This window comes from Sapajus apella, unplaced genomic scaffold, assembly GCF_009761245.1.
Source record: "Sapajus apella isolate SASKATOON/1434 unplaced genomic scaffold, GSC_monkey_1.0 scaffold62, whole genome shotgun sequence".
Classification (NCBI taxonomy): Eukaryota; Metazoa; Chordata; class Mammalia; order Primates; family Cebidae; genus Sapajus; species Sapajus apella.
In genome coordinates, this window is record NW_022437002.1 from 17,202,762 (window position 1) to 17,221,325 (window position 18,564).

At 38.9% G+C, this 18,564-nt stretch overlaps 1 protein-coding gene across 1 annotated transcript in view; it reads right to left on the reverse strand.

Moving 5' to 3' along the window:
• Positions 1 to 18,564, reverse strand: part of ZSWIM5 (zinc finger SWIM-type containing 5) — a 190,725-nt gene that overhangs the window by 111,302 nt on the left and 60,859 nt on the right. The gene's annotated exons all lie outside the window — the stretch shown is intronic.

An 18,564-nucleotide genomic window follows, 5' to 3' on the forward strand; every position in this document is an offset into this window, starting at 1 on the left:
AGGGGGAGTTTGCGGTGAGCCGAGATCCCGCCGTTGCACTCCAGCCTGGTTAACAATGGTGAAACTCGTTCTCAAAAAAAAAAAAAAAAAAAGTGCCGCTACATGGTACGTGTTAAGTGTTAGCTATTTTTTATTACATATAAACTGCTTAGAGTAATAACAGACACAATTGTAACATTTGTTGAAAAAATATTGCTATTATTAGTAGTATCAATACCACCTCTAACACCAGCACTATAATGTGGTCTCTATATATGGAATTATAAATGGTCCTACATGGCTGAAGCTTAGATTATAAAAAAGAGAATGCAGAAATTATCTTGAAGAGGTAGGGAGGGATGAGATTATGAAGGAAATAGGTAAAGAGTTTTGATTCTGAAGACAAGGAAGAGCCATTAAAGGGTTATTTTGTCTTTAAATTGTATTTATTTATTTTTTAGAGACAGGGTCTTGCTGTGTTGCCTAGGCTGGCCTCAAACTCCTGGGCTCAAGCAATCCTTCCTCAGCCTCCTAAGTAGCTGGGACTGCAGGTACATGCCAATGCACAAGGCTAAACGGTTATTTTATATAAGGAAATGTCATGATCAGATCTATGTTTTAGAAAGATCATCCTTTTTAAAATGTGGAGAATGGACTAAAAGAGAGAAACTGGAACAGAGGCAGAAAGATTAGTTAGGAGGCTGTCATGATTATCTTCAGGAGATAAAATGATGGTAAGAACTAAGACAGCTTAAAATATGTCAATAATTGTTTTTTGCTGGTAATACCCAAAAGAATATCTCCAGAAATCTAGGCTCCAGACTTACATTTCCAACTGCCTGCTGGACATCCCCTCAAGAAGTCACCTCAAACTCAGTCTGTTCCAAACTGAACTCATCTTTCTCCTAAAAATTATGCTCCTCCTGATTTCCTATAATCTGTTAAAAAAAAACTACCCTGATCACTTAGTGCTGAATCTTGCTTAGTCTAATGTTCTACAACTTGTACTTTTCCTTCCCTTTCACATAGTTCATAAGTTCTCCTAAAATGATTTTATAAATTATCCATTCATTCACTCAGCCAATCATTCAAGCAAACAATCAAATAACATCTTTTGAACAATGTGCTAAATTTGAGCAGTGACAATACATAATTAAACACAATCCTTAAGTACAGTGCACAAGTCCAAAATCAAGAAGTTCAGGGGATCATGTGATGTCAACTTCATGGAAGAAATCAACCTAAATAACTATCCTTCTGCATGAAATGTTGGGGAGAAGATCATTCATGGGGGAAAAAAGCACCACAGGCATTACAAGCAGAGTAACTGATTTGCCTGGTACAAATTGGGCTTATGCCTATTGTCTCAGTATAATTATAAAGAAGCTAGTGTGGCTATATTAATATAAAACAAAATAAACTGTAAGACAAGGAATGTTACTAGAGATAAAGGACATTTTATAATGATAAAAAGGATCAATAGAAAGATAATAATCACAAATGTATATGTATTTAATAACAGAGCTTCAAAATACATGAAGCAAAAACAATTGAAAGAAGACATGGGTAAATTAGCTATTTTAGTGGAGATTTCAATACTTTTTTTTTCAGTAATTGACAGAAAAAAGAATACATGGTTCTGCTCACTTTTTCAAATGACAGCTGGTCAAGTCTTGCACACAGCATGTTTGTATTCTGTATCTTTTCTTTTTGTAGCCAATATTAATCAATCCTGTATCATTCTGTTCAGTGAAGTTCTTTCTGTATATTATAGCAATGAGTTTCATAGATAGCAGACTGTGATTAAAAATAAACAAAACAAAACCACTTCCAGCTCTATTTACACAGCTTCTTTTTAGTAATGTTAAACTGAAGAAGAAACGCCTCCTATGAGGCCAGAGTACAATGGAAAGGCACTAAGGTATGATAGGTAAAACCAATGGACAAACAGTATAACATCCAAAAATGATAAGCCATTACTCTGAGGAATTAAAAAAATTATTTGACTACCTTCCAGTTTACTGTCTAGGACATTTTTTTCTTCTTTAAGGATAATATTATTCAGTATGGTCAGCAAGGATATACTGATTGGCAACAAAAAGAATTCCAAAGGATAGGCCAGAAATTCAGGATACTATGTTACATTTGCTCCTCAACCCTGTCAATATCCCTTGGATAAGAGAGGAAGAACATAGGTAAAAAACACAAAAGAACTTTAAGGAACTGTATTTAGGGTAGACTGTTTACAATAAGCAAAAAGTAACACATGTAGTCAAAACATTTTAAACTTTGAAGAATTCAAGTCATTTTATTATGCAATAGTTGGGACCCATGGCAGAAGCCTACACAGAAGGCAGCTTATTTGTATGAGGGTGAAAGGAAACTCAAAAGACAGAAAAAATAAATTTTTATAAGCTTTATAACTAACCCTCACAACCAAGACCCGAATCAGAAGGAACAAGATATAAAACCATGGAGTGTTAGGGTGAAGGCAGAGCAATGACTGAAGTGGAAAATGTACCAAGAGTGTTTGTTTAAAATCACTGGTTGAGAAACTCCTTTAACCACTAGATAGAGGCTCATTATCAGATCATTCAGAATACAGACATCAAATCCTATATAACTCTCCCTAGTTACATGGTTGCCCAATTAAAATCACTTCATTTAAGTAACAGGGAGGCTGGTCACAGTAGCTCACACCTGTAGAACTTTGGGAAGCCAAAGTGGGAAGACTGCTTGAGCCAAGGAGTTAGACTAGCCCTGGCAACATAGTAAAACCCTGTCTCTACTAAAAATAAAAAAAATTAGCCAGGCGTGATAGTACATACCTGTAGTTCCAACTACCTGGGAGTTGAGGTGGAAGGATGGCTTGAGCCTGGGAGGTTGAGGCTGTAGTGAGCCATATCATGCCACTGCACTCCAGCCTGGGTAACAGAGAGAGACCTTGTTTCAAAAAAAAAAAAAGTAACAAGGAGCTCATCCTCAATCATCTCCTACACTAGTTTAAAGCAACAGGGTAGGGTTGTATGGGTATAAAGTGGTACAGAGACTGGTTGCTGTAACTTGTTTAAATTCAGCAAAGATGGCAGAAAATATTCAGTAGCTTTAATAAAAGAGAATGACAAATAAATCTAAACCAGTTTGTGTGAAAAAGCAGGTGTGAATCATTCCAGTCCAGATTATTTGAGGGCTGCATGTGAGAATAGGTCGTATAGTGGCTTTGGTGCTGTTCATGTGGAAAGTGGAGGCGCAAGAATCACTTGCACCTGGGAGGCAGAGTTTGCAGTGAGCCGAGATCATGCCACTGCACTCCAGCCTGGGCAACAGAATAAGACCCTATCTCAAAAAAACAAACAAACAAACAAAAAACTTGCTGTAAATTTATAACTACTGCTTTAAATCAATATCCCTATCATGATACTCACATACGAAGATTTGTACTTCAATGCTTTAAAGTACAACTAACCCCACAGATACTGCCAGACAATCATTAAGAAATAAACTGTGGTCCAAGATGATTACTTTTTCTCCTCAAAAACAATAAGCCAAATGAGAAAGTTTAAATGTCTACCACACTGCTAAATGTAACAGTAATTTTTAGATGATATAGAGAGCCACACAAATAAAGAATACTTAAATCTAATCACTTATTTTAATACTAAGATCCTAACTGAGTACTTAGAAAAATTAATTCAGGTAAAATTTTACTGATTTTTGGCAGGGCACAGTGGCCCATGCCTGTAATCCCAGAACTTCGGGATGCCAAGGCAGGCAGATTGTGTGAGCCCAGGAGTTTGAGACCAGCCTGGACAACATGGTGAAAACCCATGTCTACAAAAGATACAAAAAATTAGCTGAGGGTGGTGGTGCATGTCTGTAGTCCCAGCTACTCTGGAGGTTGAGGTATGAGGATCACCTGAGCCTGGGAGGTAGAAGTTGCAGTGAGCTAAGATCACACCACTGCACTCCAGCCTGGGTGACAGAGTGAGAACCTGTCTCAAAAAAAAAAAAGAAAGCATTATTTTATTTTTTTGATTAATCAATCACTTATCAAATATTTATTGAGCACTGCTATGTACTAGACATTGTTTTAGGTACTGAAAATACTATACTAAATAAGAGAGACAGGTCCCTGTCCTCATGGAGCTTATATTATAAGAGAGAAGCAGGTAATAAATAAGTAGACAAAATAACTTCTTCCTATGGTACTGCTTGAGAAAAGAACTAAAATGTGATGTACATTCAGGGGTGTGGAGAGGGGAGGAGAGAAGAGTGACCATTTTAGATGGTATGGTTAAGAATGGCCTAAGGAGATGACATTTTAACTGAAACTGAAAGAAAAGCAGCCAACAGGTTCAACAAAAACCCACCCAAGAATTTTAAACAGGGAAATGACATGATTCTCTAGCATTTACCATGATTTGAGAAAATCTTAATCTGGGTTTAAGACCATTTTTTTCATCCATTCTTTTCCCCAAGTTTATAATCCTCCTGCTTACCTTACTCTACTTTCTCATCAGCATCCTAAACCCCATTCTTATTGTAGACCTTACTCATACTGCCATAAAAGGTCATTAAATCATAAGAATCTCTAACTGAAATAATTATAAAATCCACCCTTTATGCTGCTGTATTTGAGCTCAGAAATACTCAGGCCCATCCTTTCAGACACTGCACTTTACTCTTTTCTGAGCATTAAAATTCAATTTCAAAAATTTCCTTCTTTAAAGATAACTAAGGTGGCTATGCAGCCTTATTTCAAGTGCTATTACCTTGCACGGTAAGGAAGGCCAGCTAGTTGACTTTCCTCAGGCCTTGGAAGCATACTAAAGAAATGTTACAAACTTGTCAATGTATTCTATTACAAATTCATGGTTTCCAATCTCAGTTTCTCTGAGAAACTCTGGCTTTCTTTCACTCACCTTGAAATCCCTTCTTCTGTAGCTGTCTTAAATTTTGTCACACTAACTGTAAATTACCCAACAGTAGGAGTTTTGTCTTATTATCATTTACCTTTGTATCTCCAAACCTAGTCTGGTAGTAATCACTCAGAATCTCAAAACTTCTCATTTTTACATCTCTTCTGATGATTTCATCTCATACTCCCCAGAGAAATTAGAAGCTAACAGTAATTTCCCATTGTTCTACTCACAAAATTATCTTTATCATATCCACTTTCTTCTACTCACTTTAGCTCTACTTTGCACAACCATTCTTTCATTTTAACCAATGGCAAAACCCTAATTCTAGATGAACCCAACTGCCTGTCCTTTCTAAATTCAACCAGAATTGCTTAACATTTCTATCAAAACCCGTACAACAGGTCAGGCGTGGTTGCTCACACCTGTAATCTCAGTGTTTGGGAGGCCGAGTCGGGCAGATCACTTGAGATCAGGAGTTCAAGACTGATCAGGAGTTCAAGCCTGGCTAACATGGCAAAATTCCATCTCTACTAAAAATATAAAAATTAGCTGGGTGTGGTGGCACATGCCTGTAGTCTCAGCTACTTGGGCTGAGACAGGAGAATCACTTGAACCTGGGAGGCGGATGTCACAGTGAGCCAAGATTGAGCCACTGCACTCCAACCTGGGTGATAGAAAAAAAAAAAAAGAAAAACAAAACACAAAAAAACCTCACAACAGTGCAAACTGACACTAATACATTAATTATAGCTACCAACCTCCTCAAATACACTCCCAATTTCTCTTATCATTCCAATGGTTTCCATATTCAGTTCTCTATCTTACTCCACAGGGCTACTTACTTTTCTTCTTCTTCTTCCAAGGTATTGTTCTGTTGTCCAGGCTGGAGAGTGCAAAGGTGTGATCATGGCTCAGTGCGGTCTTGACCTCTGGGCTCAAGCATATTCTCCTGCCTCAGTATCCTTCCTAAGTAGTTGAGACCACAGGTGTATGCCACCATGCCTAGCTAATCTTTCTTTCCTTTTTTTGCCTTTTCTTTTCTCTTTTCTTTTCTCCTTCCTTCCTTCCTCTCTCTCTTCTTTTTTCGTAGAAATGGGGGTCTCCCTCTGTTGCCCAGGCTGGGTGGGCTCAAGTGATCCTCCTGCCTCGGCCTCTCAAAGTGTTGGGATTGTAAGTGTGAATCACCATGCCCAGCCTACAGGGGCCATTACTTTCTCCACTACTCTCAAACTTCCAACCTCCCCCACTTCCCATCTCACTTGTAACAAATGACATTACTTCATAGTTCACAGGGAAACGGAAGCAAGCCCCCAGCATTCTGCTTCTAAACCTATAAACCATTCTTCATTCCCAGGCCTCTTTTCATTTTTTTGCTTGTCAAAATAGATGTTTCCCTCCTAGTTAAGGCTAATTCTTCCACCTCTGCTCTGGATCCTATCACCTTTTGTCTTAATTCAATTTTTTGGATTATTTTCTCTCATAAAGTAGTTAATTTTTCTTATTAATTGGCTTCTTCTCAACAGTCCCCTCAGTAGGCTTCTATTCCTCTGCCTATCACTTTAATATTCCACAGGATTCTGTCCTAAATTGCTGTCTCCTTTTATCCTCTCATGATCCCATGGCTTTGATGACTATGAATCTAGTCCAAACCCATATAACCAACTGCATTATCACTTGGATTTTCTGCAGGGACTTAGACTTAATGTGTATAAAATTCAACTCTTCTTCACCCCCAACCTCTTTCTTTATCCACTCATTTATAGACAGGATTTTTTTTTTTTTTAAAGACAGGGTCTTGCTGCTGCCCAGGCTGGAGTGCTGTGGCACAATCATAGCTCCCTGTAGCCTTGAATTCCTGGGCTCAAATGATCCTCCTGCTTCAGCATCTCAAGTAGCTAGGACTACGGGTATGTGTTACCAAACCCAACTAATTATTTCTTTGTAGAGACAGGGTCTCACTATGTTGCCTAGTCTGATCTTAATGACCAGGCTCAAGTGATTTCCTCACCTCAGCCTCTTAAAGTGCTGAGATTAGGGGCAAGAGCCACCACACCTAGCCAAGAATCATTCTTGAGGCTTTTCCTAATCCTTGTCTTTCTCTGTCTATCCAAATTCCATTAATCTCTCTTAACCAGTTCAAATCCCATGAACTCCAAGGTATCTTCCTTGATGATCTCAAATTATACTGATTTCTCCCTCTGCTAACCGGCTGGGCGCTTATAATCTATAGTACACAATTAATTAATTACATTATGTCCTACTCATGAACTTATTTAATAGTTTTAAATAATATCAGTATATTGAGGCTGATACCCAAAGAAACAGAATTATCAAGTGTTAAAGAAAACAGGCTCTGGAATCAGACCTGGGTTCAAATGCCGACTACGTCACTTAGCAGCTATATGTCTTGAGAAAGCTGCTTGACCTTTCAGTACCACAGCTTCTTCATATGTAAAATGGTGACAATAATCTGCATTTCATATCATTATTGTGAGGATTAAATAAATAAATGTATGTAAAACACTTAGACTAGTACTTAACATATAGTAAACAGTGACAAGTAATAGTTAAAACTTATATAACAACCACTAGTAACTGCTTCTGGGAAGATGGAGTAGATGTACTTTTTCCAATCTTTCCATGAATACATCAAAAAAAGCCTGGACATTATATACAAAACAAACATAAAAAGACTCTGAAAGGTAGAGGGCAGAAGGCAGGCTGGCTAGGAACTTCAGGACCCAAGGAATGACACAGTGAGGATTTCCCTGGGTTTTGTTTTTGTTTCATATTATCTCAGATTTGGAGGTGTGAAGAAGCCTGCAACCAGGAAATGCCAATGGATGCAGACCAAAAAACAAATACGCAAACAAACAGAAAAATTCAAGAAATCCAACCCCAACAAAAAAAAGCCTGTTCTTTCTAACTAAAGGGCAGCCTAGGAAGACAAAACACTTTTAGACAGTAACAGTTCTACTCCAGACAAACAGCACAGAGAACACTGAAACCAAACCCCCACTAAGGCTGAGGGGGAGCCTTCTCTGTCAGGCTGTAACAAGGTGCCCCCTATTCCCTCCTCTCCCTGGTGCAGTGGTGTCAGCTGAAGCCCAGTGGAAAATCAGGCCTTTCACCACCCAGTGGTAACGAGGCCACCACCCTTCCACCTCTGGTGTCAGTAGAGGCCATGCAAGGAATAGTAATGAAGGATTCCTAATTCTCTAAGCATGGAGGGAGCTGAGTGGAGAACCAGGACTTCTACCGCCACCTAGCAGTAATGAGACAGCTCCCTTCCTACCTCTGCCACAACAGTGTCAGAGGAAACTAGCTAAAACAGAAGTTTAAGTAAAATCCAGAGTATTATAATATAATACCCCAAATGTCGAGGTTTAAAATCACTCAATACAGCTAGTGCTCGACTTACGACCACGATTGGTTCTGACAGACTGGTCATAACACGATTTGGTCGTAAGTTGAGTAGGCTATATGCATGCAGATGGTAGTGCTGCTGGAAGCTGGTCTGCACTGTTGTATGCCCAGCTGGGCAACGTTTGCGCTGCCAGACGCAGAGCAGTCGTGGCTAGCGATTGTGGTCGTAAAGTCGAATGGTCGTAAGTTGCATAGGTCGTAAGTCAATCAATACCTGTATACCAAGAACCAGGAAAATCTCAACTTGAATTTAAAAAGACAATCAGCAGATACCAACACCAAAAATGACAGGAATGTTAGAATTCTGTGACAAAGATTTTAAAGTATCCATTATAAAAATACTTCAATGAGCAATGACAACTGCATGTGAAACAAATGAAAAAATAGAATCTCTCAGCAGTGAAACAGAAGATATAAAGAAGAGGCGGGATCCAAGATGGCCGATTAGGAGCAGCTCAGGATTGCAGCTCCCAGTGAAAGCACAGAGGGTGAGTGGACGCCCCATTTCCGGACAGATTTTTATTGCCCACAGACCAGGAGATTCCCAGGCGGAGGAGCCCCACAGGTCACCAGCGTAGCTGGTTTGGCCGGTGCAGCTGTTTTGCCAGTACCCTGGGGTGGCGGTTCTCCCTACAAAATACACAGGTCTGGGCGCCGTTTCAGCTGGCGATTGGAGCTCCGGGAAGGCAGAGTCGCCCATTCATCTGATTAAAAAGGGGACTGAAACAGGGAGCCAGGCCAGGAGATTCCCGGGCAAAAAAGTACCGCTGTTTCAGCTGGCGCAGTGGGTCGCCACATGGGAAATCACAAAGATCCCAGCACCTTTTCAACAGGCAACTGGAACACCTGGGAGAGAGTTGACCATTCCACTAAAAAAAAGGCTCTGAGGCAGGGAGCCAGGTGATCAGGCTCAGCTGGTCCCACCCCCACAAAAAAAACAGCAATTGGAAATGCTCTGGGTTGACAGTTTCACAGCAAGCACAGCTGAACCCGGGAAGGTCCAGCTCTGTGGGGGAGGGGCATCCGCCATTACCGAGGCACTCCACCACTACGGAGGTAGTCCGCCATTGCAGAGAGAGTCTGCCATTACAGAGGTGGGCCACCATTGCCAAGGCAGTTCTAACTACACCTGTATAAACAGGACTGCAGGGATGTTCACACAGCAGCTGGGCGGAGCCCACAGCAGCTCAGCAAAGCCTCTGCAGGCAGACAGTGACTCGCTGGGCAGGGCAGCCCTGAAAAAAAGGCAACAGAACAACGGAAACTCATAAATAAAGCCCTAACTCCCAGGGACAGAGAACCTGGAAAAAAAAGGGGTTTATGAGTTCTGCTGCAGCAGACTTAAACGCACCTGCCGAGCAGCTCTAAATGAACGGAGTTCACAGCTCAGCACTTGAGCTCCTATAAAGGACAGACTGTCTTCTCAAGCAGCTCCCTGACCCCATATATCCAAAGAGTCACCTCATAAAGGAGAGCCCAGACTGATTTTTGGTGGGTATCCTTTTAGGACAAAGACAGCAGAAGAAGAAACTGGCAGCAACCCTTACTGTTCTGCAGCCGCTGTAGGCGATCCCCAGGCAAGCAGGGCCTGGAGTGGACCTCAGCAGTCCTACAGCAGAGGGGCCAGACTGTTAGAAGGAAAACTAAGAAACAGGAAGAAAGAACTCCATCATCAACAAACTGGACGTCCACTCAGAGACCCAATCTGAAAGTCAACAACTACAAAGACGACAGGTAGATAAATCCAAAAAAATGGGAAGAAACCAGCGTAAAAAGGATGAAAACACCCGAAAACAGAACGCCTCTCCTACAAGGGATCACAACTCCTCATGAGCAAGGGAATAAGGCTGGATGGAGAATGAGTATGATGAATTGACAGAATCAGGCTTCAGAAGGTGGGTAATAACAAACTTCTCTGAGCTAAAAGAACATGTTCTAACCCAATGCAAAGAAACTAAGAACCTTGAAAAAAGATTTGACGAAATGCTAATGAGAATAGACAACATAGAGAGGAATATAAGTGAATTGATGGAGCTTAAAGACACAACACGAGAACTTCACGAAGCATACACAAGTTTCAACAGCCGAATTGACCAAGCAGAAGAAAGGATATCAGAGATCGAAGATCAACTCAATGAAATAAAACAAGAAGGCAAGATTAAAGAAAAAAGGGTAAAAAGGAATGAACAAAGTCTCCAAGAAATATGGGACTATGTGAAAAGACCTAATCTACGTTTGATAGGTGTACCTGAATGTGATGGAGAGAATGAATCCAAGCTGGAAAATACTCTTCAGGATATTATCAAGGAAAACTTCCCCAACCTGGCAAGGCAGGCCAATATTCAAGTCCAGGAAATACAGAGAACACCACAAACATATTCCTCAAGAAGAGCAACCCCAAAGCACATAATCGTCAGAGTCACCAGGGTTGAAATGAAGGAGAAAATGCTAAGGGCAGCCAGAGAGAAAGGTCAGGTTCCCCACAAAGGGAAACCCATCAGACTCACAGCAGATCTCTCAGCAGAAACCCTACAAGCCAGAAGAGAGTGGGGGCCAATATTCAACATCCTTAAAGAAAAGAACTTTCAACCCAGAATTTCATATTCAGCCAAACTAAGCTTCGCAAGTGAAGGAAAAATAAAATCCTTTGCAAACAAGTAAGTACTCAGAGATTTCATCACCACCAGGCCTGCTTTACAAGAGCTCCTAAAAGAGGCACTAAACATAGAAAGGAACAACCAGTACCAGCCACTCCAAAAACATACCAAATCGTAAAGAGCATCAACGCAATGAAGAAACTGCATCAACTAACGGGCAAAACAGCCAGCTAGCATCAAAATGGCAGGATCAAATTCACACATAACAATATTAACCTTAAATGTAAATGAGCTAAATGCCCCAATCAAAAGACACAGACTGGCAAATTGGATAAAAAGTCAAAACCCATCGGTGTGCTGTATCCAGGAAACTCATCTCACATGCAAGGATATACAAAGGCTCAAAATAAAGGGATGGAGGAAGATTTGCCAAGCAAATGGAGAGCAAAAAAAAGCAGAAGTTGCAATTCTCATCTCTGATAAAATAGACTTTAAACCAACAAAGATCAAAAGAGACAAAGAAGGCAATTACATAATGTTAAAAGGATCAATGCAACAAGAAGAGTTAACGATCCTAAATATATACGCACCCAATATAGGAGCACTCGGATATATAATGCAAGTTCTTAATGACTTACAAAGAGACTTGGACTCCCACACAATAATACTGGGAGACTTTAACACCCCATTGTCAATATTAGACAGATCAACGAGACAGAAAATTAACAAGGATATCCAGGACTTGAACTCAGACCTGGACCAAGCAAACCTAAGAGACATTTACAGAACTATCCACCCCAAATCCACAGAATATACATTCTTCTCAGCACCACATCACACCTACTCTAAAACTGGCCAGATAATTGGAAGTAAATCACTCCTCAGCAAATGCAAAAGAACAGAAATCATAACAGTCTCTCAGACCACAATGCAATCAAGTTAGAACTCAGAATTCAGAAACTAACTCAGAACCGCACAGCTTCATGGAAACTGAACAATGGGCTCTTGAATGTTGACTGGATAAACAATGAAATGAAGGCAGAAATAAAGATGTTTTTCGAAACCAACGAGAACGAAGGCACAACATACCAGAATCTCTGGGACACATTTAAAGCAGTCTCTAGAGGAAAATATACAGCAATAAATGCCCACATGAGAAGCAAGGAGAGATCTAAAATTGACACCCTATCATCAAAACTGAAAGAGCTAGAGGAGCAAGATCAAAAAAACTCAAAACCTAGCAGAAGACAAGAAATAAATAAGATCAGAACAGAACTGACGGAAACAGAAACACAAAAAACCCTTGAAAAATATCAATAAATCCAGGAGCTGGTTTTTTGAAAAGATCAACAAAATAGACCACTAGCCAGATTAATAAAAAAGAAAAGAGAGAACAATCAAATAGATGCAATAAAAAACGATAAAGGGGATATCACCACAGATTCCACAGAAATTCAAACCATCATCAGAGACTATTACAAACAACTCTATGCATATAAACTAGTAAACCTGGAAGAAATGGATAAATTCCTGGACACTTGCATCCTCCCAAGCCTAAACCAGGAAGAAGTCAAAACCCTGAATAGACCAATAACAAGGGCGGAAGTTGAGGCAGCAATTAAGAGCCTACCAACCAAAAAAAGCCCAGGTCCAGATGGGTTCACAGCCGAATTCTACCAGACATACAAAGAGGAGCTTGTACCATTCCTTCTGAAACTATTCCCAATAATCCAAAAAGAGGGAATCCTTCCCAACCCAAATCATTTTATGAGACCAACGTCATCCTGATACCAAAACCCGGCAGAGACTCAGCAAGAAAAGAAAACTTCAGGCCAATATCCATGATGAACATAGATGCAAAAATCTTCAATAAAATACTGGCAAGCCAATGGCAACAGCACATCAAAAAGCTTATCCACCATGATCAAGTAGGATTCATCCTGGGGATGCAAGGCTGGTTCAACATATACAAGTCTATAAACATAATTCACCACATAAACAGAACCAAAGACAAAAACCACATGATTATCTCAATAGATGCAGAGAAGCCTTTGACAAAATTCAATAGCCCTTTATGCTAAAAACCCTCAATAAACTAGGTATTGACAGAACGTATATCAAAATCATAAAAGCTATTTACGACAAACCAACAGCCAATATCATACAGAATGGGCAAAAACCGGAAGCATTCCCTTTGAAATCTGGCACTAGACAAGGATGCCCTCTCTCACCACTCCTATTCAATATAGTACTGGAAGTTTTAGCCAGAGCAATCAGGCAAGAAAAAGAAATAAAGGGTATTCAAATAGAAAAGGAGGAAGTCAAATTGTCTCTATTTGCAGATGACATGATTGTATATCTAGAAGACCCCATTGTCTCAGCCCAGAATCTCCTGAAACTGATAAGCAACTTCAGCAAAGTCTCAGGATACAAAATCAATGTGCAAAAATCACAAGCATTCCTATACACCAATAACAGACTTAAAGAGAGCCAAATCAAGAACAAACTGCCTTTCACAATTGCTACAAAGAGAATAAAATACCTAGGAATACAGCTAAGAAGGAACATAAAGTACCTCTTCAAGGAAAAATACAAACCACTGCTCAACGAAATAAGAGAGGACACAAACAGATGGAGAAACATTCCATGTTCATGGTTAGGAAGAATCAATATTGTGAAAATGGCCATACTGCCCAAAGTAATTTACAGAATCAACACTATCCCCATCGAGCTACCAATGACCTTCTTCACAGAACTGGAAAAAACCACCTTAAACTTCATATGGAACCAAAAGAGAGCCTGCATAGCCAAGTCAATTCTAAGCAAAAAGAACAAAGCGGGAGCCATCACACTGCCAGACTTCAAACTATACTACAAGGCTATAGTAATCAAAACAGCATGGTACTGGTACCAAAACACAGATAGAGACCAATGGAACAGAACAGAGGCCACGGAGGCAACACAACATATCTACAACCATCCGATCATTGACAAACCTGACAAAAACAAGCAATGGGGAAAGGATTCCCTGTTTAATAAATCGTGTTGGGAGGACTGGCTAGCCATGTGCAGAAAGCAGAAACTGGACCCCTTCCTGTCACCTTACACTAAAATTAACTCCAGATGGATTAAAGACTTAAACATAAGACCTAACATCATAAAAACCCTAGAAGAAAATCTAGGCAAAACCTTTCAGGACATAGGCATAGGCAAGGACTTCATGACCAAAACACCAAAAGCATTGGCAACAAAAGCCAAAATAGACAAATGGGACCTAATCAAACTCCACAGCTTCTGCACGGCAAAAGAAACAATCATTAGAGTGAATCGGCAACCAACAGAATGGGAAAAAATTTTTGCAGTCTACCCATCTGACAAAGGGCTGATATCCAGAATCTACAAAGAACTAAAACAGATTTACAAGAAAAAAACAAGCCCATTCAAAAATGGGTAAAGGATATGAACAGACACTTTACAAAAGAAGACATACATTAGGCCAACAAACATATGAAAAAATGCTCATCATCACTGGTCATTAGAGAAATGCAAATCAAAACTACATTGAGATACCATCTCACGCCAGTTAGAATGGCGATCATTAAAAAATCTGGAGACAACAGATGCTGGAGAGGATGTGGAGAAATAGGAACACTTTTACACTGTTGGTGGAAGTGTAAATGAGTTCAACCATTGTGGAAGACAGTGTGGCGATTCCTCAAGGACCTAGAAATAGAAATTCCATTTGACCCAGCAATCCCATTACTGGGTATATATCCAAAGGATTATAAATCATTCTACTATAAGGACACATGCACACGAATGTTCACTGCAGCACAGTTTACGATAGCAAAGACCTGGAATCAAACCAAATGTCCATCAATCATAGACTGGACAGGGAAAATGTGGCACATATACAGCATGGAATACTATGCAGCCATCAAAAACAATGAGTTCGTGTCCTTTGTAAGGACAGGGATGAACCTGGAAACCATCATTCTCAGCAAACAGACACAAGAACAGAAAATCAAACACCGCATGTTCTCACTCATAGGCGGGTGCTGAACAATGAGAACACGTGGACACAGGGAGGGGAGCATCACACACTGGGGTCTGTTGGGGGGAAATAGGGGAGGGACAGCCGGGGGTGGGGAGTTGGGGAGAGATAGCCTGGGGAGAAATGCCAGATATAGGTGAAGGAGGAAGGCAGCAAATCACACTGCCATGTGTGTACCTACGCAACAATCTTGCATGTTCTTCACATGTACCCCAAAACCTAAAATGCAGTAAAAAAAAAAAAAAAGAAGATATAAAGAAGAACAAAGTGGAAATTTTAAAACTGGAAAATACGATAACTGAAATAAAAAAACTAATGTATGGACTCAACAGCAGAATGGATGAAACAGAGAAAAAAAATCAGTAAACTTGAAGACATAATAATAGAAATTACCTAATCTGAAAAACAGAGAGAACAGACTAAAAACAAAACAAAACAACACCAGAGTCTCAGGGACCTGTCAGACTACAATAAAAGATCCAATATTATTGGAATCCCTGAGAGAGAAACAAAGAGGGCAGAGCTGAAAAAGTACTTGAAATAATGTCTGAAAACTCCCCAAATTTGGCAAAAAACATAAAGCTACAGATTGAGGAAGCTGAGTAACCCCAAAGAGTTATACCCAAAGAAATCCATGTCAAGATACATCATAGTCAAACTTCTGAAAACTAAAGACAAGACAACCAAACAAGTAAATAAAACCGCAAACCTTAAGAGCAGCAAGAAAAATAACACCTTACCTACATGAGAAAAACAATTCAAATTCAAGGTTTCTCATCAGAAACCTTGGAGGCCAGAAGAAGTAACACAATATTTTTCAAGTGTTGAAAGAAAACAACTATAAACCCAAAATTCTATCTCCAGTAAAAACAAAAACTCTTTAGAAATGAAGGTGAAATCCAGACATTCTCAGATGAAGTAAAACAAATCTGCTGTCTACCCTAAATGAGTAGCTAAAGGAAGTTCCCGAAACAGAGGGGAAATGATAAAAGAAGATATCTCAAAACACCAAGAAGAAAAAAGGCAGTAAGCAAAAATATGAGTAAATCAAATAGGTTTTCCTTCTTCAATTGAGTTTTCTAAATTGTATTTGACACTTGAAAAAAATTATAACACTGTCTGACCTGCTTCTAAATGTATGTAGAGAAAATATTTAAGCCAATTATAAATGGAGAAAGTAAAGAGATATAAAGAAAAGTAAGGTTTCTATACCTCACTTGAAGTGACAAAATACCAACATCAGTATACTACGATTAAATTGTGTATACAGAACATAATACCTAGACCAGCTATTACATAAAAACTGTAAAAACAGATACAGTACAAATGCTATAGATGACCATCAAATTCTAAAACTGTTCAACTAATAACCCACAGAAAAAGGCAACAGAAAACAGAAATCGAAATCAGCAAGAACCAGAAAACAAAAAATAAAAGCAAAGACATGTGAAAACATACATTAAATGAAAATGGTCTAAATATACCAACTAAAAGAGATTGGTAGAGCAGATATTTAAAAGATATGACCCAAGTATATCCTGTCTAGAAGGAGCTCACTTCGAATATAACAATATAGGTAGATCATAAAAGAAAGGAAAAAGATGTATCAAGAAAACATTAATCAAAAGAAAGTAAGAGTAGTTATATTACCAAATACACTTTAGAGCAAATAAAATTATCAGAAAGTGTGGGACATTACATAATGATAATGTCAATTAACCCGGAAGACACAGCAATCCTAAATTTGTATGAACCAAACAACATGCTGCAAAACATGTGAAGCAAAATCTGATTGACCTGAAAAAAGATACAGACAAATCCACAATACATTTAATACCTCTCTTAGCAACTGAGAGAACAACTATACAGAAAATCAACAAGGAACAAGTATAGAGAAGAACTCAACAATCCCATCAACCAAGAGAATTCAACTGATAATTATAAAGTGTCTCCTCCAACAGCAGCAGAATAAACACTGTTTTTCATATACCCGTGAAACATATACCAAAATAGACCATTTTCAGTTAATGAAGCAAATTTCAATGAATTTAAAAGAATGAAAATAATACTGAGTGTGATCTCTGACCATATTTTTTTTTAACAATCAAACTAGAAGTCAATAACAGAAAGGTAACAGGAAAATCCCCAAACACTTGGAAACTAAACAACATACTTCTAAATAATCCACAGTTCAAAGACGTCTCAAGGAAAATAAAGAAAATATAATACACAAATATTTGTGGAATGCAGATAAAGGTAATAAAGCAATGCTGAGAGGGAAATTTATAGCAGGAACTGCTTTATATTAAAAAAAAAAAAAAAAAAAAAAAAAAGGAAGGCCAGGCACAGTGGCTCATGCCTATAATCCCAGCACTTTGGGGGGCCAAGGGAGGAGAATCACTTGAGGTCAGTAGTTTGAGATCAGCAGCATAGCAATATCACATCTCTACAAAAAATTTTAAAAATTAGCCGGGCATGGTGGCAAACAATTGCAGTCCTAGCTACTCTGGAGGCTGAGGTAGGAGGATCACTTGAACCCAGGAGTTTGAGGTTACAGTGAGCTTTGATTGCACCACTGCACTCCAGGTTGGGTAACAGAGTGAGACCTTGTCTCAAAAATAATTAATTAAAAATTTAAAAATTTTAAAAGAAGAAAAAATCTCAAATTAACACTAAGTTCCCATCTCTGAAATCTAGAAAAATTGAAACATAATAAACCCAAAGCAATCAGAAGGGAGGAAATAATAAAGATAAAAAGAAGAAATCCATGAAACTATAAACAAAAAAGAAAGAAAGATATAGATCAATGAGGCAAAAATCTAGTTCATTGAAAAAATAAAATTAATAAACCTTTAGCAAGAATGACAAAGAAAAAAAGAGAAGACACAATACCAATATGAGGAATGAAACAAGGAATATCACTACCAGCCCTGCAGACCTCAAAAGAAAAACAAGTAAATACTATGAACAACTCTATACACATACACTTGAGGACACACATGAAAAGATTAAAACAATTCCTCTGAAAGTACAAACTACCAAAACTCACCCCATAAGAAACAGATTAACTGAAACAGCCCTAACACTATTAAGAAAATTGAATTCATAATTTTAAAACTCCCAAGGGAAATTCTTGTACCCAAATGGTTTTACTGGGGAATCCTACCAAATGTTCAAAAATGAATTAATGCTGGGCACAGTGGCTCACACCTATAATTCCAGCACTTAGGGAGGCAGAAGCAGGAGCATAGCTTGGGCTCAGGAGTTCAACACCTACCTGGACAACATAGTGAGATTTCCTTCTCCACAAAAAGGAAAAAAAAAAAAAAAGAATTTATATCAATTCTACATAATCACTTATAGAAATGTAAGGGAAGAGAACACTTTCCAAATCATTTGATTTAAAAAAAAAAAAAAAAAAAAAACTTGTTTTAAGAGATGAGGTTTCACTCTGTCAACTAGCCTGGAGTGCAGTGGCACAATCATAGCTCACTACAGCCTGTAATTCCTGGGCTCAAGCAATCCTACCACCTCATCCTCCCAAGTAGCTGGACTTACAGCCACAAGACACTGAGTAGATGCCAAA